Source organism: Oncorhynchus nerka, linkage group LG5 (genome assembly GCF_034236695.1).
Source record: "Oncorhynchus nerka isolate Pitt River linkage group LG5, Oner_Uvic_2.0, whole genome shotgun sequence".
Taxonomy (NCBI): domain Eukaryota; kingdom Metazoa; phylum Chordata; class Actinopteri; order Salmoniformes; family Salmonidae; genus Oncorhynchus; species Oncorhynchus nerka.
Window position 1 is genome coordinate 18847801 of NC_088400.1, and position 27910 is coordinate 18875710.

Consider the following 27910-nt stretch of genomic DNA (forward strand, 5'->3'; position numbering starts at 1 on the left):
AGAGAGAGAGAGAGAGAGAGAGAGAGAGAGAGAGGGAGAGGGAGAAAGGGGGGGAGAACTATAGTGGCAGTGATGGAGAGAGAGACGTAACTATAGAGAGGCAGTAATAGAGAGTTCTGCTGGCTCTGGTCCTGCAGATGTAGGATCTTAATTTGAGCCACTTTGCTACAGAATGAAAAATCCGACAGCAACAGGAAATGTGAATTATTTTGTGGAATTTAAGTAATATACTTATTTTTTATTGGTTGAGGCATTTTTCGTTATGGCAATTCAAATCTGAAATTTCAAAGTGGAAATTGTAAACTTTGGAAGCATTTTTAAACCTCAAATGCACTACAAGTTTGCATTCCCCCCACACACACATTTTGTGTATCCTTTTAACGTCAAACAAATTTTTCACACAGAACGCATTAAAGGCCTAACTGACATCAACTCTCATCTGGAAGAGAAGGAGAAATCAATAGTGTTTTAGAAGGTCAAAGTCAAGCATCAACAATCACTTTATATGATGCAGGCACAGCGGCCTGTGGTGGTGGTGGTGTTGAAGGGTGTTGGTAGGGTGTTTTTGATGGTGATGATGGTTTTGGTGGTGATGATGGTGGTGGTGGTTGTGGTGCTGGTAGTGGTGGTGGTGATGGTGGAGGAGGTGGTGAAGGTGGTGATGGTAGTGGTGATGGTGGAGTTTGTGGTAGTGGTGATGATAATGAAGATAGTGACAGTGGAGGTGGTGATGATAATGGTGGTGGTGGTGGAGATGGTGTGGGTAGGGTGTTGTTGATGGTGATGATGGTGCTGGTAGTGATGATGGTGGTGGTGGTGATGATGACGCTGGTGGTGCTGGTGATGGTGCTGGTGGTGGTGGCGATGATGATAGTGGTGCTGGTGGAGGTGCTGGTGGTGGTGGTGATGATGATAATGGTGCTGGTAAGGTGGTGATGGTGAAGGTGATGTGATGGTGATGGTGGTAATGATGGTGCTGGTGGTGATGATGGTGGTGGTGGTGATGATGACGCTGGTGGTGCTGGTGATGGTGCTGGTGGTGGTGGTGATGATGATAATGGTGCTGGTAGAGGTGCTGGTGGTGGTGGTGATGATGATAATGGTGCTGGTAAGGTGGTGATGGTGATGGTGATGGTGATGGTGGTAATGATGGTGCTGGTGGTGATGATGGTGGTGATGTTGGTGATGGTGCTGGTGCTGGTGTTGGTGATGGTTGTGGTGGTGCTGGTAGTGGTAGTGGTGGTGGTGATGGTGGAGGAGGTGGTGAAGGTGGTGGTGGTAGTGGTGATGGCGATGCTAATGGTGGTGGTGGTAGTGATGGTGATGGTGATGATAATGGTGGTGGTGGTAGTGATGGTGGAGTTTGTGGTAGTGGTGATGATAATGAAGGTAGTGACGGTGAAGGTGGGGATGATAATGGTGGTGGTGGTGATGATGGTGGTGGTGATGATGATGGTGGAGGAGGGGTGGTGATGGTGATGGTGGTGGTGATGATGGAGGAGGAGGGGTGGTGGTGGTGGTGGTGATGGTGGAGGAGGGTGGTGGTAGTGGTGGTGGTGGTGGAGGAGGGGTGGTAGGGGAGGAGGTGTAGTGATGGTGGAGGAGGGGTGGTGGTAGTGGTGGTGGTGGTGGAGGAGGGGGTGGTAGGGGGAGGAGGTGTGGTGATGGTGGAGGAGGGGTGGTGATGGTGGTGGTGATGGTGGAGGAGGGGTGGTGGTGGTGGTGGTGGTGGTGGTGGAGGAGGGGTGGTAGGGGAGGAGGGGTGGTGATGGTGGTGGTGGTGGTGATGGTGGAAGAGGTGTGGTGATGGTGGTGGTGATGGTGGAGGAGGGGTGGTGGTGGAGGAGGGTGGTGGAGGAGGTGTGGTGGAGGAGGGGTGGTGGTGGAGGTGGTGATGGTGGAGGAGGGGTGGTGGTGGAGGTGGTGATGGTGGAGGAGGGGTGGTGGAGGAGGAGGGGTGGTGGAGGAGGTGTGTGGAGGAGGTGTGGTGGTGGTGATTGAGTAGGGTGGTTGTGGTGGTGGTGATGGTGATGGTGGAGGGAGGGGTGGTGGTGATGGTGGAGGAAGGTTGGTGGTGGTGGTGGAAGAGGAGGGGTGGTTGTGGTGGTGGTGATGGTGGAGGAGGGGTGGTGATGGTGGTGGTGGTGGAGGAAGGGTGGTGATGGTGATGGTGGAGGAGGGGTGGTGGTGGTTGTGGTGGTGGTGGTGGTGGTTGTGGTGGTGGTGGTGGTGGTGGTGGTGGAGGTGTGGTGGAGGAGGGGTGGTGGAGGAGGGGTGGTGGAGGAGGGGTGGTGGCGGTGGTGGTGGTGGTGGTGGTGGAGGAGGGGTGGTGGAGGAGGTGTGGTGGAGGAGGGGTGGTGGTGGAGGTGGTGATGGTGGAGGAGGGGTGGTGGGAGGAGGAGGGGTGGTGGAGGAGGTGTGGTGGAGGAGGTGTGGTGGTGGTGATTGAGTAGGGGTGGTTGTGGTGGTGGTGGTGGTGATGGTGGAGGAGGGGTGGTGGAGGAGGAGGGGTGGTGGAGGAGGTGTGGTGGAGGAGGTGTGGTGGTGGTGATTGAGTAGGGGTGGTTGTGGTGGTGGTGATGGTGATGGTGGAGGAGGGGTGGTGGTGATGGTGGAGGAAGGTTGGTGGTGGTGGTGGAAGAGGAGGGGTGGTTGTGGTGGTGGTGATGGTGGAGGAGGGGTGGTGATGGTGGTGGTGGTGGAGGAAGGGTGGTGATGGTGATGGTGGAGGAGGGGTGGTGGTGGTTGTGGTGGTGGTGGTGGTGGTGGTGGAGGAGGTGTGGTGGAGGAGGGGTGGTGGAGGGGAGGGGTGGTGGTGGTGGTGGTGGTGGAGGAGGGGTGGTGGAGGAGGTGTGGTGGAGGAGGGGTGGTGGTGGAGGTGGTGATGGTGGAGGAGGGGTGGTGGAGGAGGAGGGTGGTGGAGGAGGTGTGGTGGAGGAGGTGTGGTGGTGGTGATTGAGTAGGGGTGGTTGTGGTGGTGGTGATGGTGATGGTGGAGGAGGGGTGGTGGAGGAGGAGGGGTGGTGGAGGAGGTGTGGTGGTGGTGATTGAGTAGGGGTGGTTGTGGTGGTGGTGATGGTGATGGTGGAGGAGGGGTGGTGGTGATGGTGGAGGAAGGTTGGTGGTGGTGGTGGAAGAGGAGGGGTGGTTGTGGTGGTGGTGATGGTGGTGGAGGGGTGGTGATGGTGGTGGTGGTGGAGGAAGGGTGGTGATGGTGATGGTGGAGGAGGGGTGGTGGTGGTTGTGGTGGTGGTGGTGGTGGTTGTGGTGGTGGTGGAGGAGGGGTGGTGGTGGTGGTGGTGGTGGTGGTGGTGGTGGTGGTGGAGGGGTGGTGGTGGTGGTGGTGGTGGTGGTGGAGGAGGAGGGGTGGTGGTGGTGGTGGTGGTGGAGGAGTGGTGGTGGTGGTGGTGGTGGTGGTGGAGGAGGGGTGGTGGTGGGGTGGTGGTGGTGGTGGTGGTGGTGGAGGAGGGGTGGTGGTGATGGTGATGGTGGAGGAGGGGTGGTGGTGGTTGTGGTGGTGGTGGTGGAGGAGGGGGTGGTGGTGATGGTGATGGTGGAGGAGGGGTGGTGGTGGAGGAGGGGTGGTGGTGGAGGGGTGGTGGTCTTGGTGGAGGGATAGTAGTGGTGGTGGTGATGGTTGGGGTGGTATTGCTTTAAGGAATGAAGATAAGGACGCTGAAGGGACGATCCTTACGTCCTTAATGGAGCTGTTGTTATGCCTCGTCGAGGGCTCAGAGACACATCCTCCAGAATCTATACATATATATAAGTTAGAGGTTGAACCCTCACTCCTCACTTAGTGTCTGTCAGTGGGATAGATCTTTTAAAGAGTCTCTACTAGCTATACAACATACCTTTCCTTCTGCATATTAATGTTATTTCTGCTCTGAATATCTGCCTCCCTTCTTTCCCTAACTTCTCTCTCTTCCTCGCTCCCTCCTTCCCTTGCTCCCTTGCTCCCTCACTTCCTTTTTCCTTCCCTCCTTTCTTTCTGTCCTTCCTTCCTTTCTTCCCTCCTTTTTTTTCTTTCTTTCTTTCTTTCTTTCTTTCTTTCTTTCTTTCTTTCTTTCTTTCTTTCTTTCTTTCTTTCTTTCTTTCTTTCTTTCTTTCTTTCTTTCTTTCTTCCTTCCTTCCGTCCTTCCTTCCCACGTCCTCCCTCTAGACCCCTGTTGGCCGTGCTGGTACATTTCCATCTCGTTCATCAGTTAAAGACAGATAATCAGAAAGTCATTAGGGTAGCTTGACATCAGCGCTTGCCCCGGGAAGACAGAGTAATTGAGCACCACAGAAGGGAAGAGAGCAGACACAGCCAAGACCAAGCTATAATGAATGAGAGGAAAGGAGAGAGAGAGAGGGGAGAGAGGGAAAGAGAAAGAGAGTGAGGGGGGGGTAGAGAGAGGGGTATGGGGGGATAGGGAGGAGAGAGTGAAAGGAGAGGGAAAGAGAGAGAGGGGGGGTAGAGAGAGGGGGTATGGGGGGGATAGGGAGGAGAGAGTGAAAGGAGAGGGAAAGAGAGAGAGGGGGGTAGAGAGAGGGGTATGGGGGATAGGGAGGAGTGAGTGAAAGAAGAGGGAGAGAGGAAAGAGAAAGAGAGAGAGGCGGGGTAGAGAGAGGGGTATGGGGAGAGGGAGGAGAGAGTGAAAGGAGAGGGGAGAGAGGGAAAGGAGAGGGGAAGAGAGAGGGGGGTAGAGAGAGGGGGTATGGGGAGAGGGAGGAGAGAGTGAAAGGAGAGGGAGGAGAGAGTGAAAGGAGAGGGAAAGAGAGAGGGGGGGTTAGAGAGAGGGGGTATGGGGGATAGGGTTGAGAGAGTGAAAGGAGAGGGGAGAGAGGGAAAGAGAAAGAGAGAGGGGGGTAGAGAGAGGGGGTGTGGGGGTTAGGGAGGAGAGAGTGAAAGGAGAGGGAAAGAGATATGGGGAAAAGAGGTTCAAGAGATGGAGAGAGAGGAATAAAAGGGGTTAGACTGAGGGAAAACTAGGCAGATAGAGACAGGTGGATTGGAAGAGAGACGAGAAACAGAGCGAGGAAGAGAGAACGATAGACAGGTAAATACAGACAGACAGAGAGAGGAAGAGACAGAAAAACAGACAGGCAGATGCAGCATGTAGAGAAATAGAAATGTTAATTTTAAAGATGTAGACTCAGTGGTAAAGGTTATGTTCATTTTAAAGATGTAGACTCAGTGGTAAAGGTTATGTTCATTTTCAAGATGTAGACTCAGTGGTAAAGGTTATGTTCATTTTAAAGATGTAGACTCAATGGTAAAGGTTATGTTCATTTTAAAGATGTTGACTCAGTGGTAAAGGTTATGTTCATGTCAAAGGTGTAGACTCAGTGGTAAAGGTTATGTTCATTTTCAAGATGTAGACTCAGTGGTAAAAGGTTATGTTCATTTTAAAGATGTTGACTCAGTGGTAAAGGTTATGTTCATGTTAAAGGTGTAGACTCAGTGGTAAAGGTTATGTTCATTTTAAAGATGTAGACTCAGTGGTAAAGGTTATGTTCATTTTAAAGATGTAGACTCAGTGCTAAAAGGTTATGTTCATTTTAAAGGTGTAGACTCAGTGGTAAAAGGTTATATTCATTTTAAAGGTGTAGACTCAGTGGTAAAAGGTTATGTTCATTTTAAAGGTGTTGACTCAGTGGTTAAAGGTTGTGTTCATTTTAAAGGTGTAGACTCAGTGGTTAAAGGTTGTGTTCATTTTAAAGGTGTTGACTCAGTGGTAAAAGGTTATGTTCATTTTAAAGGTGTAGACTCAGTGGTAAAAGGTTATGTTCATTTTAAAGGTGTTGACTCAGTGGTTAAAAGGTTATGTTCATTTTAAAGATGTAGACTCAGTGGTAAAAGGTTATGTTCATGTTAAAGGTGTTGACTCAGTGGTTAAAGGTTGTGTTCATTTTAAAGGTGTAGACTCAGTGGTTAAAGGTTGTGTTAATTTTAAAGGTGTAGACTCAAGGGTAAAAGGTTATGTTCATTTTAAAGGTGTTGACTCAGTGGTAAAAGGTTATGTTCATTTTAAAGGTGTAGACTCAGGGGTAAAAGGTTATGTTCATTTTAAAGGTGTTGACTCAGTGGTTAAAGGTTGTGTTCATTTTAAAGGTGTTGACTCAGTGGTAAAAGGTTATGTTCATTTTAAAGGTGTAGACTATACCCTAACCCAGATATTCTATACCCTCACCTAGATATGCTATACCCTAACCTAGGTATTTTATTCCCTAACCTAGATATTCTATACCCTAACCTATATATTTTATTTCCTAAACTATATATGTTTTTCCCTAACCTAGATATTCTACTCCCTAACCTAGATATTCCATTCCCTAACCTTGATATTTTGTTCCCTAACCTTGATATTTTGTTTCCTAACCTAGATATTTTGTTTCCTAACCTTGATATTTTGTTCCCTAACCTTGATATTTTGTTTCCTAACCTTGATATTTTGTTCCCTAACCTTGATATTTTGTTCCCTAACCTTGATATTTTGTTTCCTAACCTTGATATTTTGTTCCCTAACCTTGATATTTTGTTTCCTAACCTTGATATTTTGTTTCCTAACCTTGATATTTTGTTCCCTAACCTTGATATTTTGTTTCCTAACCTTGATAGTTTGTTCCCTAACCTTGATATTTTGTTTCCTAACCTTGATATTTTGTTCCCTAACCTTGATATTTTGTTCCCTAACCTTGATATTTTGTTTCCTAACCTTGATATTTTGTTTCCTAACCTTGATATTTTGTTCCCTAACCTTGATATTTTGTTTCCTAACCTTGATATTTTGTTTCCTAACCTTGATATTTTGTTCCCTAACCTTGATATTTTGTTTCCTAACCTTGATAGTTTGTTCCCTAACCTTGATATTTTGTTTCCTAACCTTGATATTTTGTTCCCTAACCTTGATATTTTGTTTCCTAACCTTGATATTTTGTTCCCTAACCTTGATATTTTGTTTCCTAACCTAGATATTTTGTTTCCTAACCTTGATATTTTGTTTCCTAACCTAGATATTTTGTTTCCTAACCTAGATATTTTGTTCCCTAACCTAGATCTTGTAAACGTTGTCAGAAAGTTTGTTCCGAAAACATTCCAGGAACAGTCAAGAAATGTTACGAGCTCCAGAGGAAATGTCTTTGAACGTTTAAGTAGGAAAAGAAGAGAATTGTCTCCACTAATGTTGTCGGAACGTTTTTGGACAATCATGCATGACTAGGATAAAAACCTTGTAACAATGTTTAGAAAACATCCCGGTAACACTTTCTATAAAGCTACTCTGTTATGCTCACTGTCAGTGTTACAATGCATTATAAAAGGTGTTATAAGGAATTATAATGAGGGGAGGGAGGGAGGGCGGGGGTCAGACGCCTGCTATTTTGTTCAAGCCCGTGGCACTGTGCCTGAGTGGACATACTGTTTCAAGCCTGTGGCACTGTGTTTGAATGGACATACACAGGGGGATGAAGTGGACCGAAATACACATGGGTACTCCATGAAGACAGAGAGAATTGTCTCCTCTTCCTACTAAACTCCACATCTCTTTAAAATGTCACCTTCCACCATCCCCTCTCCTACCCTCTCATCCTTTGTTCCCCCTCCTAGATCTTGTAAACCAGAAAGTCTCCTGTTCCTACCCCATCTCCTCAGGAACAGTCAAGAAATCATCCCCTCCTCCACTCTGATCCCCAATGTCTTTCATCCCCTCCACTCCGCTCTCAAAGCTCCCACGCATCTCCATCTCCACCACTGCTCTCATCCCCTCTCCTACGCCACTCATCCCCTCTCCACCCCTCCCATGCATCCCTCCCCCTACCACTCTTTACCCATCCATCCCCCCCTACCCCTTTCTCCTACGCCATCCCCCCTCTCCAACCCCTCCCATCCCCTCTCATCCCCTCCACTATCCATCCCTCTCTTACCCATCTCATCCCCTCCTAACCCACCCTCATCCCCTCTCTCATCCCCATCTCATCCCCTCTCACCACTGCAACCCCTGCATTCCCTCTCCTCCCCTCCTGTGGCACTGTCCCTCTTGAATGGACATCCACCCTCTCTCCCCTCCTCCTGGACCTCCCCATCTCATCTCCCCCATCTCCATCCCCCAGAGAGATCTCTCCCCCCCTCTCCCCCCCTCCCTCTCCCATCTCTTCCCCTCCTCCCCCTCTCCACCTCCCTCCCTCCCCCCTCTCCTACCCCTCCTCATCCCCTCTCCAACCCCTCTCATCCCTCCTCCTCCCCCTCCTTCCCTCTCTCCTCCCCTCCCTCCCTCTCTCCCCTCTCCTCCCTCCCTCTCTCCCTCCTCTCCCCACTCCCCCCTCATCCCCCTCCCCTCCCCTCCCCTCCCTCTCCCCCTCTCCTCCACTCTCCTCCCCACCCCCTCTCCTACCCCTCTCATCCCCCCCTCTCCTCATCCCCCCACCCCTCCTCCTCTCATCCCTCTCCCCCCACCTCCCCTCCCTCTCCCCATCTCTCCCTCCTCCCCATCTCCACCACTCTCTCCCTCCCTCTCTCCCCTCCTCCTCCCTCTCCCCTCTCCAACCTCCCTCCCTCCCTCTCTCCCCTCCCTCTTCCCCCTCCTCCTCCCTTTCCCCCTCTCCCCCCCCACCTCTCCCTCCCTCCCCTCCTCCCTCTCTCCCCTCCTCCCCTCTCTCCCCACCTCCTCCCTCCTCTCCCCCCCTCCCCCCACCTCCTCCCTCCCTCCCCCCTCCCTCCCTCCCCTCCCCTCCCTCCCTCCCTCTCCCCCTCCTCCTCCCTCTCTCCTCTCCTCTCCCTCCCTCCCTCTCTCCCTCCTCCTCCCTCTCCCCTCCCCTCCCTCTCTCCTCCCTCCCTCTCTCCCACCTCCCCTCCCTCTCTCCCCACCTCCTCCCCCTCCCTCTCTCCCCCCTCTCTCCCCTCCCTCCCCCTCTCTCCTCCTCCCTCCCTCTCTCCCCTCCTCCTCCCTCTCTCCCCACCTCCTCCCTCTCTCCCCTCCCCTCCCCTCCTCTATTATTCTCTCCTCTTCCTACTACACTCAACTTCTCTCTAACATGTCTGAATGGCCGATTAATTAGGGCCGATTTTCATAACAATCAGAAATCGGTATTTTTGGACACCGATTTGGCCGTTTTTTTCCCCTTTCTTTTTTTTACACATTTATTTAACTTTATTTAACGAGGCAATCAGTTAAAAACACATTCTTATTTTCAATGACGGTCTAGGAGTGGTAGGTTAACTGCCTCGTTCAGGGGCAGAACGACAGATTTTCACCTTGTCAGCTCGGGGGATTCAATCTTGCAACCTTACAGTTAACTAGTCCAACGCTCTAACCACCTGCCTCTCATTGCACTCCACGAGGAGACTGCCTGTTACGCAAATGCAGTAAGAAGCCAAGGTAAGTTGCTAGCTAGCATTTAACTTATCTTATAAAAATCAATCAATCAATCATAATCACTAGTTAACTACACATGGTTGATGATATTACTAGTTTATCTAGCGTGTCTTGCGTTGCATATAATCGATGCTGTGCATATCGTTGCTCCAATGTGTACCTAACCATAAACATCAATGCCTTTCTTAAAATCAATACACAGAAGTATATATTTTTAAACCTGCATATTTAGCTAAAGGAAATCATGGTTAGCAGGTAATACAAATTGTGTCACTTCTCTTGCGTTCATTGCACGCAGAGTCAGTGTATATGCAACAGTTTGGGCAGCCTAATTTGCCAGAATATTACGTACTTATGACATAACATTGAAGGTTGTGCAATGTAACAGGAATATTTAGACTAATGGATGCCACCCGTGAGATAAAATACGGAACGGTTCCGCATTTCACTGAAAGAATAAACGTCTTGTTTTCGAGTTGATAGTTTCCGGATTCGACCATATTAATGTCCTAAGGCTCGTATTTCTGTGTGTTATTATGTTCTAACTAAGTCGATGATTTGATAGAGCAGTCTGACTGAGCAGTGGTAGGCAGCAGCAGGCTTGTAAGCATTTATTCAAGCAGCACTTTCGTGCATTTTGCCTGCAGCTCTTCGTTGTGCGTCAAGCATTGCGCTGTTTATGACTTCAAGCCTATCAACTCCCGAGATGAGGCTGGTGTAACCGATGTGAAATGGCTAGCTAGTTAGCGGGGTGCGTGCTAATGACGTTTCAAACGTTACTCGCTCTGAGACTTGGAGTGGTTGTTCCCCTTGCTCTGCATGTGTAACGCTGCTTCAAGAGTGGCTGTTGTCGATGTGTTGCTGGTTCGAGCCCAGGGAGGAGCGAGGAGAGGGACGGAAGCTATGCTGTTACACTGGCAATACTAAAGTGCCTATAAGAGAACATCCAATAGTCAAAGGTTAATGAAATACAAATGGTATAGAGAGAAATAGTCCTATAATTCCTATTATAACTACAACCTAAAACTTCTTAACTGGGAATACTGAAGACTCATGTTAAAAGGAACCACCAGCTTTCATATGTTCTCATGTTCTGAGCAAGGAACTGAAACGTTAGCTTTCTTACATGGCACATATTGCTCTTTTTCACTTAGTTTTTGCATTATTTAAACCAAATTGAACATGTTTCATTATTTATTTGAGGCTAAATTGATTTTATGATGTATTATATTAAGTTAAAATAAGTGTTCATTCAGTATTGTTGTAATTGTCATTATTACAAATAAATTTTAAAAAACTTGGCCGATTAATCGGTATCGGCTTCTTTGGTCGGTATCGGTATCGGCGTTGAAAATGAATAATCGGTCGACCTCTACTGTCATCCCCTCTCATCCCCTCTCCTACCGCTGTCATCCCCTCTCATCACCTCTCCTACCCCTCTCATCCCCTCTTCTACCCCTCTCATCACCTCTCATCCCCTCTCCTACCCCACTTTTCCCCTCTCATCCCCTCTCCTACCCATTGCATCACCTCTCCTACCCCTCTCATCCCCTCTCCTACTCCAGTCATCCCCTCTCATCCCCTTCCCCTGTCATAACGTCATCCGCTCTCCTACCCCTCTCATTTTCTTTCATCCCCTCTCCTACCCCTTCCACCCCCTCTCATCGACTCTCCTACCCCTCTTTTCCCCTCTCATCCCCTCTCCTACCCCTCTTTTCTCCTCTCACCCCCTCTCCTACCCCTCTTTCCCCTCTCATCCCCTCTCCTACCCCTCTTTTCCCCTCTCATCCCCTCTCCTACACCTGTCATCCAACTGCAGTATAAAGGAGCCATCCTTCTCCTCCCTCTCTTATCCTGTGTAGAGGGATGTGGGATGAGTGGAGGAGCTGGAGGAGAAAAGCAGCAGTCTCCTCCCTTCTTCCTCCTTCCCTTCCTCTCTCCTCCTTCTGAGTTATCTGGATGTGGTAGTGGAGAGATGTGTAATGACCCTGCTCTCTCTCTCTCTCTCTCTCTCCCTCTCTCTCTCTCTCCCGTCTCTCTCTCTCTCTCTCTCTCTCTCTCTCTCTCTCTCTGTCTCTCTCTCTCTCTCTCTCTCTCTCTCTCTCTCTCTCTCTCTCCGTCTCTCCCTGAGTGTTGGGACGGAGCAGGACGGGTGATGTTAGTATGATCCCATTAGTCTGCACTTAGTCTCAGAACAAACAGCCAGTGGTCTCCTGTACTAACGACTGGATACGCTCATACACCCTAATGACTCAATCTGTGTGTGTGTTTGTGTTCTGTGTGTGTGTCCTCAGATTCTAGTGCCTCTCCTCTGCTCTCCTCAATATCTAATCAACAAGATCTACAAGTTTACCCAGATTGACTTCAGATTCTGATGTTTGTAAAAAAAATCCAAACATAAGTTAGTTGGTTGGTTAATTAACACTATAAATCCTAGGAATTTGTGGTTTTGAGACTTCCGGCGCTGACAGAGATGGCCGCCTCACTTCGCGTTCCTAGGAAACTATGCAGTATTTAATTCTTACATTGTTACCCCAGGAAATCTTAAGTTTTATTACATACAGCCTGGAGGAACTATTGGATATAAGAGCAACGTCAACTCACCAACATTACGACCAGGAATACAACTTTCCCAAAGCGGATTCTCTGTTTGGTCCACCACCCAGGACAATGGATCGGATCCCAGCCATCAACCCAAAACAACGGCGCCACAGAAGGGGCAGACGGAGTGGTCTTCTGGTCAGGCTCCATAATGGGCACATCACGCACCGCTCCCAAGTATACTTCTCGCCAATGTCCAGTCTCTTGACAACAAGGTAGACGAAATCCGAACAAGGGTTGCCTTCCAGAGAGACATCAGAGATTGTAACATTCTTTATTTCACGGAAACATGGCTCACTCGGTACAGCCACCTGGTTTCTTCAATCATCGCGCCAACAGAAACGAAGAAGCGCGGGGGTGTATGCCTTACGATTAATGAGACATTGTATGATCATAACAATATATAGGAACTCAAGTCCTTTTGTTCACCTGACCTAGAATTCCCTACAATCAAATGCTGACCGCATCATCTACCAAGAGAATTCTCTTCGATTATAATCATAGCCGTTTATCCCCCCCCCCCCCCCCCCCCCCCAAAGCCGACACATCGACGGCCCTGAAAGAACTTCATTGGACTCTATGTAAACTGGAATCCATATATCCTGAGGCTGCATTTATTGTTGCTGAGGATTTTAACAAGGCTAATCTGAAAACAAGGCTCCCTAAATTTTATCAGCATATCAAATGCGCGACCCGGGCTGGCAAAACCCTAGAACTTACTACCCTCTACTGTTCCGTCAATGTGAATAGGGGGGTGCTCCCTCTGCTGTTTCCTGAAGTCCACAATCATCTCCTTTGTTTTGTTGATGTTGAGTGTGAGGTTATTTTCCTGACACCACACTCCGAGGGCCCTCACCTCCTCCCTGTAGACCGTCTCGTAGTTGTTGGTAATCAAGCCTACCACTGTAGTGTCGTCTGCAAACTTGATGATTGAGTTGGAGGCGTGCATGGCCACGCAGTCGTGGGGGAATAGGGAGTACAGGAGAGGTTCTCAGAACGCACCCTTGTGGGGCCCCAGTGTTGAGGATCAGCGGGATGGAGATGTTATTACCTACCCTCGCCACCTGGGGGCGGCCCGTCAGAAATTCCAGTACCCAGTTGCACAGGGCGGGGTCGAGACCCAGGGTCTTGAGCTTGATGACAAGTTTGGAGGGTACTATGGTGTTAAATGCTGAGCTGTAGTCGATGAACAGCATTCTCACATAGGTATTCCTCTTGTCCAGATGGGTTAGGGCAGTGTGCAGTGTGGTTGAGATTGCGTCGTCTGTGGACCTATTTGGGCGGTAAGCAAATTGGAGTGGGTCTAGGGTGTCAGGGAGGATGGAGGTGATATGGCCCTTGACTAGTCTCTCAAAGCACTTCGTGATGACGGAAGTGAGTGCTACGGGCGGTAGTCGTTTAGCTCAGTTACCTTGGCTTTCTTGGGAACAGGAACAATGGTGGCCCTCTTGAAGCATGTGGGAACAGCAGACTGGGATAAGGATTGATTGAATATGTCCGTAGACACACCAGCCTGCTGTTGTTGTGAAATTGTTAGATTACTTGTTAGATATTACTGCATGGTCAGAACTAGAAGCACAAGCAATTCGCTACACTCGCATTAACATCTGCTAAACATGTGTATGTGACAGAATTTGATTTGATTTGATTAAAAATATACTATCCCAAACCATCCACCACCCCCGTCCACAACACCCTATATAAACAGACGCTTACTTGATGTCTCTCGTTCTCAGTTTTTCTCTTTCTCTTTCTCTTTCTCTTTCTCTTTCTCTTTCTCTTTCTCACCTTCTTTCTCCTTACTCTCCTCAGCCTCAGCCCTGTTCTAACTAATGTCCTGACAGGGGACAGAGGAGTGCGTCCTATCCATATGCGTCACTCAGGTAATGCAGGTCCCATCTCTCCCAATATACAATATAAGCCTCTTTAAATAGTCCTCTCATTTCCTCTCCTCCGCTGTACTCAGTTTCCTCTCTTGGTTTCTTCTACTTCTTCTATCTTGAGAGCCTGGGAGGCACTGTGTTCTGTGCATCATGTTAACCCTCTCTATTTGTATCTCTCTCCCCTCTCTCTCCACCCCCTCTCCATTTCTCTACTTCATCCCTCCTCCCTCTCCCTGTCTCCCTCCTCAGTGTCTGTCACACAGACAGCTCAGAGATTACAGTTCATTTCCTGACTCGATGTGAATGGAGAACATCCATTAAGTTACTGAGTCGCACTCATTACCTTTCAGACCATAACATCCTTATATAACATCCTTACTCCATGGACAAGCCATTCCCTCCATATCCCCATCCTTACTCCAGGACTGCAAGGATTGCTTTCCCCTTTTACTATAGTCTACCACTTTTGGGCCTTGCCAAATTTGGGAAAGGGTCCTCATAGAGCTGTTTCTACGTGAACCATAACAACCGGTTCAATATAGCGTTGTACAGGTTGTTCTGTAAAGACACATCCTTCACCGGTTTATTGAAATGACACCATGCTGAGGGATCACTTAGCTCCCAAAGAATTGGAGGTCAAATTCTCTCCTCTCCTCCTACATGTTCATTATGCTGCAATAACCAGTAATAATTAGATATTAATTGACTGTCATATAAAGTTAAATGAAATAACAGCACGCACATGACCTCTCTTGGCACTGAGGTGAACTACAATGCTGCACTCAGTCACTCTCTCTGATGTCTAAACAGGACAAACCAAGTCCATTGCAATCATTCTTTATAGTACAAGCACCTTAGCTTGCAAGAAATGAGGGGAGAGGGGAGAAGGGAGAGAGAGATTGAAAGAACTGGAGAGAGAGGAAGAAATGGAGAAAGAGAGAGAGAGAGCGTAATGAAGGGTAAGGGTAGCCAGAAATAAATCAGCAAATGAGAGAGATGGATCAACCCCCAGTGACCCTTCTCTTCCTTGTCTAATCATCCCAGTCATTATGGTCACTTTCTTCACTGTTTACTATTCAAAATGAGTCTAACACACACGTACATGCACAGCCTTCAGTTGAATTCTGCATTGGATTAGCCAGATGTTGTAACCCCACCACACCACATCACAGCTGGCAAACACAAACACAACAAACATCACAACTGGTATCAGCTGCATTAAATTGACCATACTTATTTTTCTTTGCTTTGGCTGCTCTGTTATCTCCATCCAATTGTGGTTGTTGTTGAAATTGTTTTACAAGCTAACAACATCAAGCCACCATATGCCTCTGTGTGGGTTTGTAGCTGGCAGGCAGGCAGGCAGGCAGGCAATCTACAGCACCATGCTTCCTAGTGGAGAGAACTAGTGTAGAGCTGGACCAGGAAACAACATGGTGAGGTTTCTAGTCTACAGCACCATGCTTCCTAGTGGAGAGAACTAGTGTAGAGCTGGACCAGGAAACAACATGGTGAGGTTTCTAGTCTACAGCACCATGCTTCCTAGTGGAGAGAACTAGTGTAGAGCTGGACCAGGAAACAACATGGTGAGGTTTCTAGTCTACAACACCATGCTTCCTAGTGGAGAGAACTAGTGTAGAGCTGGACCAGGAAACAACATGGTGAGGTTTCTAGTCTACAGCACCATGCTTCCTAGTGGAGAGAACTAGTGTAGAGCTGGACCAGGAAACAACATGGTGAGGTTTCTAGTCTACAGCACCATGCTTCCTAGTGGAGAGAACTAGTGTAGAGCTGGACCAGGAAACAACATGGTGAGGTTTCTAGTCTACAGCACCATGCTTCCTAGTAGAGAGAACTAGTGTAGAGCTGGACCAGGAAACAACATGGTGAGGTTTCTAGTCTACAACACCATGCTTCCTAGTAGAGAGAACTAGTGTAGAGCTGGACCAGGAAACAACATGGTGAGGTTTCTAGTCTACAGCACCATGCTTCCTAGTAGAGAGAACTAGTGTAGAGCTGGACCAGGAAACAACATGGTGAGGTTTCTAGTCTACAACACCATGCTTCCTAGTAGAGAGAACTAGTGTAGAGCTGGACCAGGAAACAACATGGTGAGGTTTCTAGTCTACAGCACCATGCTTCCTAGTGGAGAGAACTAGTGTAGAGCTGGACCAGGAAACAACATGGTGAGGTTTCTAGTCTACAGCACCATGCTTCCTAGTGGAGAGAACTAGTGTAGAGCTGGACCAGGAAACAACATGGTGAGGTTTCTAGTCTACAGCACCATGCTTCCTAGTGGAGAGAACTAGTGTAGAGCTGGACCAGGAAACAACATGGTGAGGTTTCTAGTCTACAGCACCATGCTTCCTAGTGGAGAGAACTAGTGTAGAGCTGGACCAGGAAACAACATGGTGAGGTTTCTAGTCTACAGCACCATGCTTCCTAGTGGAGAGAACTAGTGTAGAGCTGGACCAGGAAACAACATGGTGAGGTTTCTAGTCTACAGCACCATGCTTCCTAGTAGAGAGAACTAGTGTAGAGCTGGACCAGGAAACAACATGGTGAGGTTTCTAGTCTACAGCACCATGCTTCCTAGTGAGAGAACTAGTGTAGAGCTGGACCAGGAAACAACATGGTGAGGTTTCTAGTCTACAGCACCATGCTTCCTAGTAGAGAGAACTAGTGTAGAGCTGGACCAGGAAACAACATGGTGAGGTTTCTAGTCTACAACAACATGCTTCCTAGTAGAGAGAACTAGTGTAGAGCTGGACCAGGAAACAACATGGTGAGGTTTCTAGTCTACAGCACCATGCTTCCTAGTAGAGAGAACTAGTGTAGAGCTGGACCAGGAAACAACATGGTGAGGTTTCTAGTCTACAGCACCATGCTTCCTAGTAGAGAGAACTAGTGTAGAGCTGGACCAGGAAACAACATGGTGAGGTTTCTAGTCTACAGCACCATGCTTCCTAGTGGAGAGAACTAGTGTAGAGCTGGACCAGGAAACAACATGGTGAGGTTTCTAGTCTACAGCACCATGCTTCCTAGTGGAGAGAACTAGTGTAGAGCTGGACCAGGAAACAACATGGTGAGGTTTCTAGTCTACAGCACCATGCTTCCTAGTGGAGAGAACTAGTGTAGAGCTGGACCAGGAAACAACATGGTGAGGTTTCTAGTCTACAGCACCATGCTTCCTAGTGGAGAGAACTAGTGTAGAGCTGGACCAGGAAACAACATGGTGAGGTTTCTAGTCTACAGCACCATGCTTCCTAGTAGAGAGAACTAGTGTAGAGCTGGACCAGGAAACAACATGGTGAGGTTTCTAGTCTACAGCACCATGCTTCCTAGTAGAGAGAACTAGTGTAGAGCTGGACCAGGAAACAACATGGTGAGGTTTCTAGTCTACAACACCATGCTTCCTAGTAGAGAGAACTAGTGTAGAGCTGGACCAGGAAACAACATGGTGAGGTTTCTAGTCTGGGGTGGACAGCACCATGCTTCCTAGTGGAGAGAACTAGTGTAGAGCTGGACCAGGAAACAACATGGTGAGGTTTCTGAGTCTTTATAACACCATGCTTCCTAGTAGAGAGAACTAGTGTAGGGCCTGGGAGGGCATAGGCTGGACCAGGAAACAACATGGTGAGGTTTCTAAAAGTCTTTATTACAGCACCATGCTTCCTAGTGGCTGGTCCCACAGAACCATCAGCTGTAGAGCTGGACCAGGAAACAACATGGTGAGGTTTCTAGTTCCATCAGCACCATGCTTCCTAGTTCCATCAGCTGAACTAGTGTCCCAGTTCCAGCTGGACCAGGAAACAACATGGTGAGGTTTCTAGTCTACAGCTGGTCCCACAGTTCCATCAGCTGTCTGGGTGGCTGGTCCCACAGTTCCATCAGCTGTCTGGGTGGCTGGTCCCACAGTTCCATCAGCTGTCTGGGTGGCTGGTCCCACAGTTCCATCAGCTGTCTGGGTGGCTGGTCCCACAGTTCCATCAGCTGTCCGGTTGGCTGGTCCCACAGTTCCATCAGCTGTCCGGGTGGCTGGTCCCACAGTTCCATCAGCTGTCCGGTTGGCTGGTCCCACAGTTCCATCAGCTGTCCGGGTGGCTGGTCCCACAGTTCCATCAGCTGTCTGGGTGGCTGGTCCCACAGTTCCATCAGCTGTCCGGGTGGCTGGTCCCACAGTTCCATCAGCTGTCTGGGTGGCTGGTCCCACAGTTCCATCAGCTGTCTGGGTGGCTGGTCCCACAGTTCCATCAGCTGTCTGGGTGGCTGGTCCCACAGTTCCATCAGCTGTCTGGGTGGCTGGTCCCACAGTTCCATCAGCTGTCTGGGTGGCTGGTCCCACAGTTCCATCAGCTGTCTGGGTGGCTGGTCCCACAGTTCCATCAGCTGTCTGGGTGGCTGGTCCCACAGTTCCATCAGCTGTCTGGGTGGCTGGTCCCACAGTTCCATCAGCTGTCCGGGTGGCTGGTCTCAGATGATCCCACAGGTGAAGAAGCCAGATGTGGAAGGGTTGGCATGGTTACTCGTGGTCTGCAGTTATGAGGCCGGTTGGACGTACTGCCAAATTCCTTAAAACGATGTTGGACGCGGCCTATGGTAGAGATATTAACATGAAATTATCTGGCTACAGCTCTGGTGGACAATCCTGCAGTCAGCATGCCAATTGCATGCTCTCTCAAACTCTGAGACATCTGTGGCAAAATTGTGTTGTGTGACAAAACTGCACATTTTAAAGTGGTCTTTTATTTTCCCTAGCACAAGGTGCACCTGTGTAATGATCATGTTATTTAATCAGCTTCTTGATATGTCACACCTGTCAGGTGTAAGGATTATCTTGGCAAAGGAAACATTTTTACTAACAGGGATGTAAAATTTGAGAGAAGAACTTTTTGTGCTAATGCAAAAATTGTGATCCTTTATTTCAACTCATGAAACATGAGAGCAACACTTTACATGTTGTGTTTATATTTCTGTTCAGTATAGTTCCACATTACAGTACATGTTTCATTAACACAATTCAAAGCAGCTTAGGGGTTCTCCGAGGCCATTTGTGTTCCAGATTCCAGGTTACCCATTGAAACATGGAATTAAAATGGGATACTGCCAGATGTCTGAGCCGACCGGAACCATTCCGGCTCTGGAGACCCCCACAGAACCAAAGAAACCAATTACTATTCCCACTGGGAATTCTAAATTCCGACACAAGCTGGTTATTTTAGAAGAGGAACAGCTTCAGCTTTAAATAGAACTCCAGCCATCGCTAAACTACTGCAATTATTCCCTGGTTGATTATCCAGCTCTGAGAAGATGTGTGGTAGATAAAACCATTCATTCAGCAGTGGTATACCTGCTTTTCTCTACATTGTGCCGTGGCGGAGAGCGGAGACGGTAGGAACAGAGATAGAAAGAGACTGTGCTGTGCAGGTTGCTCTGTGCTATCCCTAGACATAGATAGCCAGGGGTCAAGGCTCTGTGCGCTCAGATAATTTCAAAGTGGTGCAAATTGAAGCACTTCTTTGTAAGGTGACAGCTCTTTGTCCCCTAGACCCTTTCTCAACACTCCTTATTCTCCTGGGAATGTCTCTCTCAAGACAGAGGTAACAGCAAACAAAAATAACTAAGTTAAGTTGTGACACTACATGCAGCCAACATCCCTGTAAGGATATAGGATGTGTTTGAATAGACATAGTGAACATGTATGAACTACTGATTGGTGGTGGAGGAGCTGGAGATATCGAACATTGATGTAATATGTTTTTTTATTTCACCTTTATTTAAGCAGGTTGAGAACAAGATCTCATTTACAACTGGCCAAGATAAAGCAAAGCACTGCATGTTACAGTGTGTTGTTTATGTCATGACAGCATCTATGTACGCTTGTGTTGTACAGAGTGGCTTGTGTCGGTCAGAGTGGCTTGTGTTGTCCAGAGTGGCTTGTGTTGTCCAGAGTGGCTTGTGGCGGTCAGCGTGGCTTGTGTTGTTCAGAGTGGCTTGTGTCGGTCAGAGTGGCTTGTGTCGGTCAGAGTGGCTTGTGTTGTCCAGAGTGGCTTGTGTTGTCCAGAGTGGCTTGTGGCGGTCAGCGTGGCTTGTGTTGTTCAGAGTGGCTTGTGTCGGTCAGAGTGGCTTGTGGCGGTCAGCGTGGCTTGTGTTGTCCAGAGTGGCTTGTGTCGGTCAGAGTGGCTTTTGTCGGTCAGAGTGGCTTGTGTCGGTCAGCGTGGCTTGTGGCGGTCAGCGTGGCTTGTGTTGTACAGAGTGGCTTGTGTCGGTCAGAGTGGCTTGTGTTGTCCAGAGTGGCTTGTGTTGTCCAGAGTGGCTTGTGGCGGTCAGCGTGGCTTGTGTTGTTCAGAGTGGCTTGTGTCGGTCAGAGTGGCTTGTGTCGGTCAGAGTGGCTTGTGTTGTCCAGAGTGGCTTGTGTTGTCCAGAGTGGCTTGTGGCGGTCAGCGTGGCTTGTGTTGTTCAGAGTGGCTTGTGTCGGTCAGAGTGGCTTGTGGCGGTCAGCGTGGCTTGTGTTGTCCAGAGTGGCTTGTGTCGGTCAGAGTGGCTTTTGTCGGTCAGAGTGGCTTGTGTCGGTCAGCGTGGCTTGTGTCGGTCAGCGTGGCTTGTGTTGTCCAGAGTGGCTTGTGTCGGTCAGAGTGGCTTGTGTCGGTCAGAGTGGCTTGTGTCGGTCAGCGTGGCTTGTGTCGGTCAGCGTGGCTTGTGTTGTCCAGAGTTGCTTGTGTTGGTCAGAGTGGCTTGTGTCGGTCAGAGTGGCTTGTGTCGGTCAGCGTGGCTTGTGTCGGTCAGCGTGGCTTGTGTCGGTCAGAGTGGCTTGTGTCGGTCAGCGTGGCTTGTGGCGGTCAGCGTGGCTTGTGATGGTCAGAGTGGCCCAAATGGCGGCCTCTTTCCTATATAGTGCACTGCCTATGGGCCCTGATCAAAAGGAATGCACTATATAGTGAATAGGGTGCCATTTTGGGAAGCACTCTTGTTTTTTGGGGGGGAAGAGAAGTGAGCGGTAGGAGTGTAGAGGATGGATCAGGCCTAATCGCCTGCTGAGGAAGAAGAGTCGAAGGAAGAGGAGGAGGAGGAGACAAATTTTGATGGAGTGTTTTTTTTTTAGGAAGGTTCTTACACCTAGCCGACACGCTTCTCAGGACTTTCTCTTTTCTCTCTCCCTCCATCCCACTCTTTTTTCTTCTCTCTCTATCCCACATATTGTTGTGAACAAGCCCCCATAGTGTTCAGGCTCGCTATCTGTGTGTAGCAGTGATTGGATCGTACAGCTAGCCTTTGTGTGTGTGTGTGTGTGTGTGTGTGTGTGTGTGTGTGTGTGTGTGTGTGTGTGTGTGTGTGTGTGTGTGTGTGTGTGTGTGTGTGTGTGTGTGTGTGTGTGTGTGTGTGTGGTAGCAGTGATGGGTTTTTACAGTTAGCCTGAGGACATAAACATGTATTCACAGCTAGATCACCACTCACTCACAACCAACTCTAACACTGTACCTGTCACACACACACGCACACACACACGCACAGAGCACACAGGATACAGGATACAGGAATACAGGAATATTACTGTATTATTTCTGCAATGCACTGAGAATACAGATGTTGTAGAATTAGCTGGAAGTAGGGATGGATACATTTTGTGCAGCTGATGTACAAAATGCAGGCCTACACTTCTAATGTGATTATTATAATTATTATAATGATCTTATAGCTTGAATATTGCCCCTTTTTTAATAAACCATGTTATCTGAGAATGAAAATGATAACATGATTATTATTCATTTTTACTAAACTGTCTACATACTTAACTAAGTATTGACAGTGAATAAGAGAAGCAACAAGAGAGAGAGAGAGGTCTTAGCTGAGCTCTGCGGCCAAGGGATAGATCCATCATTGTGTGTAAGCCTGTTTGGCCCTGTCCGGGGGTATCATCGGATGGGGCCACAGTGTCTCCTGACCCCTCCTGTCTCAGCCTCAAGTATTTATGCTTCAGTAGTTTATGTGTCGGGGGGCTAGGGTCAGTTTGTTATATCTGGAGTACTTCTCCTGTCTTATCCGGTGTCCTGTGTGAATTTAAGTATGCTCTCTCTAATTCTCTCTTTCTCTCTTTCATTCTCTCTCTCGGAGGACCTGAGCCCTAGGACCATGCATCAGGACTACCTGGCATGATGACTCCTTGCTGTCCCCAGTCCACCTGGCCTTGCTGCTGCTCCAGTTTCAACTGTTCTGTCACGTTCTGACCTTAGTTCCTTTGTTATGTCGTTGTTTTAGTATGGTCAGGGCGTGAGTTGGGGTGGGTAGTCTATGTTATTTTTTCTATGTAGTATTTATGTGTTTAGCCTGGTATGGTTCTCAATCAGAGGCAGGTGTATTTCGTTGTCTCTGATTGAGAATCATACTAAGGTAGCCTTTTCCCACCTGTGTTTTGTGGGTGATTATTTTCTGTCTTAGTGTTTAACGCATCTTACAGGACTGTTTAGGTTTTCGTTTATTTTCACGTTGTTATTTTGTATTTTCAGTGTCAGTAAAATAAATCATCATGAACACATACCACGCTGTGCATTGGTCCGACATTTCTTACTCCTCGTCAGTGGAGGACGAAGAATTCCGTTACATGTTCTGCCTGCGGCTATGGAACCCTCACCTGTTCACCGGACGTGCTACCTGTCCCAGACCTGCTGTTTTCAACTCTCTAGAGACAGCAGGAGCGGTAGAGATACTCTTAATGATCGGCTATGAAAAGCCAACTGACATTTAATCCTGAGGTGCTGACTTGCTGCACCCTCGACAACTACTGTGATTATTATTATTTGACCATGCTGGTCATTTATGAACATTTGAACATCTTGGCCATGTTCTGTTATAATCTCCACCCGGTACAGCCAGAAGATGACTGGCCACCCCACATAGCCTGGTTTCTCTCTAGGTTTCTTCCTAGGTCTTGGCCTTTCTAGGGAGTTTTTCCAAGCCACCGTGCTTTTCATAAACTTAACAATGTCAGGCTTTCTATCTTGTCCTTGTTTCTCCCTCCCTCCCTCCCTCCCCCCCTCTCTCTCTCTCGTTCTCTTTCTTGATCTCTCGTTCTTCTGTTTTAGAGGATTTCGTTATCTATTATGTATGAAGGATTAGTCTCCCTCTGTGTTGGTCTCTCCTGTGATGTGTGTGTATTTTAAAAGTACCAAGAATCAAGAATCACTCTGTGAACCTGATTTAGCCCACTGCATTAAAATGTTAACTTTGGAGCAGGAACAGAACATTCTGGTAAGGATGGAGGTGGACACAGGTGGGCTTCTACACTGCTTCTGTGCTGGCTAGAGCTGGGGCTGGAGATGGAGCTGGAGCTAGAGCTGGAGCTGGGGCTGGAGCTGGAGCTGGGGATAGAACTGGAGCTGGGGCAGGAGCTTGGGGTGGGGCTAGAGCTGGGGCTGGGTATAGGGCTGGGGATGGAGCTGGGGATGGAGCTGATGCTGGGGATGGGGCTTGGGAGGGAGCGGGGGATGGGGATGGAGCCAGGGATGGAGCTGTGGATGGAGCTGGGGCTGGGGATGGAGCTGGGGTTGGGGATGGGGATGGAGCTGGGGCTGGGGATGGAGCTGGGGATGGAGCGGGGGATGGGGCTGGGGATGGAACTGGGGATGGGGATGGAACTGGGGATGGGGATGGAGCTGGGGATGGGGATGGAGCTGGGGAGGGGCTGGGGATGGAGCTGGGGCTGGGGATGGAACTGGGGAGGGGCTGGGGATGGAGCTGGGGCTGGGGATGGAACTGTGGATGGGGCTGGGGATGGGGATGGAGCTGGGGATGGGGATGGAGCTGGGGATGGGGCTGGGGATGGAGCTGGGGCTGGGGCTGGAACTGTGGATGGGGCTGGGGATGGACCTGGGAATGGGGATGGGGTTGGAGCTGGGGATGGAGCTGGGGATGGAGCTGGGGCTGGGTATGGAGCTGGGGGAGGAGCTAGGGATGGAACTGGGGATGCATGACCACTGACTGGTGTTCGAGGGGCATTACAGAATCCACACAGCCCAGAGGTAGAAACACACAAACGTACGGATTGAAGCGAGCAGGTGTGCATGTAAACTCACCCACACCCACACACACACACACACACACACACACACACACACACACACACACACACACACACACACACACACACACACACACACACACACACACGCGCACACACACGCACACACACACACACACACACACACACACACACACACACACACACACACACACACACACACACACACACACACACACACACACACACACACACACACACACATGCACGCACACACACTAAACAGCAGTAGGGGGAATAGCAGCTGCTGAGATTGCCTAGTTATACATGCATTATAAATATGAATAAAAGTCCCTTGACGGGCCACGGTCCTGCAATTCTCCTGTAATTTCTCACTATAGAAAGGCTCCTGACAAAGGCAGGAGAAGAGAGAGAGAGAAGAAGGGAGGATGAGATAAGGGAGGAAGAGAGAGAAGGTATGATGAAGAGAAGGAAAAAGAGAGGAAGAGGGTAGTAGGAAGTAGAGAAGAGAGGGAGGGAGGGAGGGAGGGAGGGAGGGAGGGAGGGAGGGAGGGAGGGAGGGAGGGAGGGGAAAAACATGGCCTTTGCGATTTATCATTTTGAAAATGTCTGAGAAGTGGAGAAGGTCTGTAATCCATCAAGATGTCTTTTCTTATTAAACCCTTTATGATTCTCTCTACTCCCTCCGTGTAGAGTCCTACTCCCTCCGTGTAGAGTCCTCTGTCCCCTTTCATCTGATACACAAATAGATAACAGACCAAGGATATGTCCCAAATGGGCCCTGGTCAAAAGTAGTGCACTAAATAAGGAATAAGGTGTCAGTTGGGATTCCCTGTCTAGCTGAGGGAGGCATTTACACAACCACACAGTCAGTGCTGCATCTACCATATGCTGCTGCTACAATGGACAGACAGGCGGGCAGAGAAACCAAACCACATGTTTAGAGAAAATAGTGAGAAATGATTGGTCTACCCACTTACACACTGACACTGACAATGGCATGATGATTGGGACTTGTGTTTTGAAGAATAGCGCTCCATAGAGATACAATACAATATTCATACAATTCAACTACAATACAATCTTTAGAGTGTGAGTGTTTTATAAACCTAGTTTCTTAGTAGTAGATGGTGGTTTTTCCTTGTGTATACATGGGAAGTGTCTTGTTATTACAAAACAACAGAAACAGAGTGGGTTCACTGAACACTGTCACATTATGGCCTCTCATGGGAAATGAATGCTAACCCTGTTTCTATTGACTCAACAGACTGTGGGATACGAAGCACAGATTTTTAGTCGATCATTTAGACATATCACAATTTTTCAGGTGTTTGCCACTTTTGTCCCATACAAATCCCGTAACTTTTGTCCCATACAAATCCCTAACTTTGGCCCGTACCAATCCCGTAACTTTTGTCCCATACAAATCCCTAACTTTGGCCCGTACCAATCCCGTAACTTTTGCCCCATACAAATCCCGTAACTTTTGTCCCATACAAATCCCGTAACTTTGGCCCATACAAATCCCCTAACTTTGGCCCATACAAATCCCATAACTTTTGTCCCATACAAATCCCGTAACTTTTGCCCCATACAAATCCCGTAACTTTTGTCCCATACAAATCCCGTAACTTTGGCCCATACAAATCCCCTAACTTTGGCCCATACAAATCCCCTAACTTTGGCCCATACAAATCCCCTAACTTTGGCCCATACAAATCCCGTAACTTGAAAAGAGAGGGGTGTAGAGCTCTGCTTCTGCTCCATGATCAAATACTGCGCCCCCAGGAATTAAACACCCTGCCCCCAGGACTTAAACACCCTGCCACCAGGACTTAAACACCCTGCCCCAGGACTTAAACACCCTTCCACCAGGACTTAAACACCCTGCCCCAGGACTTAAACACCCTGCCCCAGGACTTATAAACACCCTGCCCCCAGGACTTATAAACACCCCACCCCCAGGACTTAAACACCCTGCCTCCAGGACTTAAATACTGCACCCCCAGGACTTAAACACCCAGCCCCCAAGACTTAAATACTCCACCTCCAGGACTTAAAGACCCTGCCCCCAGGACTTAAATACTGCACCCCCAGGACTTAAACACCCTGCCCCCAGGACTTAAACACCCTGCCCCAGGACTTATAAACACCCTGCCCCCAGGACTTATAAACACCCCGCCCCCAGGACTTATAAACACCCCGCCCCCAGGACTTATAAACACCCCGCCCCCAGGACTTATAAACACCCCGCCCCCAGGACTTATAAACACCCCGCCCCCAGGACTTATAAACACCCCGCCCCCAGGACTTATAAACACCCCGCCCCCAGGACTTATAAACACCCCGCCCCCAGGACTTATAAACACCCTGCCCCCAGGACTTATAAACACCCTGCCCCCAGGACGTATAAACACCACCACCAACCCTACAGACCCTGACCCACCCTTACACACCACCGACCCTACAGACTCCTGACCCACCCTGACCCACCACTGACCCTACAGACCCCTGACCCACCCCGACCAACCACCGACCCTACAGATCCCTTCCACACCACCGGCCCTACAGACTCCTGACCCACCTTGACCCACCACCGACCCTACAGACCCCTTACACACTACCGACCCTACAGACCCCTGACCCACTCCGACCCACCACCAACCCTACAGACCCCTGACCCACCCCGACCCACCACCGACCCTACAGACCCCTAACCCACCCCCCGACCCTACAGACCCCTTCCACACCACCGGCCCTACAGACTTCTGACCCACCCTGACCCACCACCAACCCTACAGACCCCTGACCCACCCCGACCCACCAACGACCCTACAGACCCCTTACACACCACCGACCCTACAGACCCCTGACCCACCCCGACCCACCACCTACCCTACAGACCCCTGACCCACCCTTCCACACCACCAACCCTACAGACCCCTGACCCACCCTTACACACCACCAACCCTACAGACCCCTGACCCACCATTACACACAACCAACCTTACAGACACCTGACCCACCCCGACCCACCACCGACCCTACAGACCCATTCCACACCACCAACCCTACAGAACCCTGACCCACCCTTCCACACCACCAACCCTACAGACCCCTGACCCACCCTTACACACCACCGACCCTACAGACCCCTGACCCACACTTACACACCACCGACCCTACAGACCCCACACCACCCCGACCCACCACCGACCCTACAGACCCCTGACCCACCCTTACACACCACCAACCCTACAGACCCCTGACCCACCCCGACCCACCACCAACCCTACAGACCCCTGACCCACCCCGACCCACCACCAACCCTACAGACCCCTGACCCACCCTTACACACCACCGACCCTACAGACCCCTGACCCACACTTACACACCACCGACCCTACAGACCCCACACCACCCCGACCCACCACCGACCCTACAGACCCCTGACCCACCCCGACCCACCACCAACCCTACAGACCCCTGACCCACACTTACACACCACCGACCCTACAGACCCTGACCCACCCTGACCCACCACCGACCCTACAGACCCCTGACCCACCCTTCCACACCACCGACCCTACAGACCCCTGACCCACCCTTACACACCACCAACCCTACAGACCCCTGACCCACCCTTACACACCACCAACCCTACAGACCCCTGACCCACCATTACACGCAACCAACCTTACAGACACCTGAAACCACCCCGACCCACCACCAACCCTACAGACCCCTGACCCACCCCGACCCACCACCAACCCTACAGACCCCTGACCCACCCTGACCCACCACCGACCCTACAGACCCCTGACCCACCCTTCCACACCACCGACCCTACAGAACTACAGATATATCGTATCACCCGGCATCTACCTCAATCAGTGCACTCACCAGGGGCAGCCCTGACTTGTACCCTCCATTCCACCAGCTCACCAGCCCTGAAGATCAATTAGCCGGTAGGCCACAGCCTCTCTCCATTGGTCTCAATTGAAAAAATACATCGAGCCAGGTTACTGGAGACT